The sequence below is a fragment of the Gekko japonicus genome, unplaced genomic scaffold (genome assembly GCF_001447785.1).
Source record: "Gekko japonicus isolate JY-2015 unplaced genomic scaffold, Gekko_japonicus_V1.1 scaffold960, whole genome shotgun sequence".
Classification (NCBI taxonomy): Eukaryota; Metazoa; Chordata; class Lepidosauria; order Squamata; family Gekkonidae; genus Gekko; species Gekko japonicus.
Window position 1 is genome coordinate 678,618 of NW_015160866.1, and position 675 is coordinate 679,292.

The 675-nt window shown below is 45.3% G+C and overlaps 1 non-coding gene across 1 annotated transcript; it reads right to left on the bottom strand.

Annotated features, from left to right (window-relative positions):
- Positions 1-214: 214 nt before the first annotated feature.
- On the bottom strand, positions 215-296 carry TRNAS-GCU. Its single transcript has one exon. It is a non-coding gene; the product is annotated as a tRNA-Ser (tRNA).
- Positions 297-675: the final 379 nt, after the last annotated feature.

Genomic DNA, 675 nt, shown 5'->3' on the forward strand with positions numbered 1-675 from the left:
AGGCGCTTGGAACGCTGTTACCTTCCCACCGAAGTGGTACCTATTTATCTACTTGCAATTTCTTACTTTCGAACTGCTAGGTTGGCAGGAGCTGGAACTAGAGATGAGAGCTCACTCCATCATGCGGCACCCTGGTCTCGAACTGCTGAACTACTGACCTTCCACAGTTCAGCGTCTTAACCACTTGAGCCACCGCAGCTCCTAAAGAATGAAACGACGAAGGTGGGATTCGAACCCACGCGTGCAGAGCACAATGGATTAGCAGTCCATCACCTTAACCACTCGGCCACCTCGTCTGAGTTAGTGACTGATTAATAAGAGACATAGTCCTTTACGTGATTTTAGCAGCCACGATGGGTAAGGATTCAGTGTACAAGTAGTGGCCTTCACAGATTCCAGGAACTTGCCTACAGCCATAATGGAAACTGGGTCAAAATTATCCAGGTGGTGTATTAGAATTTCTTCTGGTGTACCTATGTTACAGTTGATATCTAGATCAGAGCATATTCTTGATATTTTATCAGCAAAAAAACTTGGCAAAAGTGTCACAGCTAGTTGTCTGTTCCTGAGACATTAGAGGCTCACATTTAGGCATCAGCAGATGCTGAGCTGCCTTGAACAATTGAGATGAATGTGAACTAGCGGATGGTATAATAGTAAAGAATCCTGCTCCCC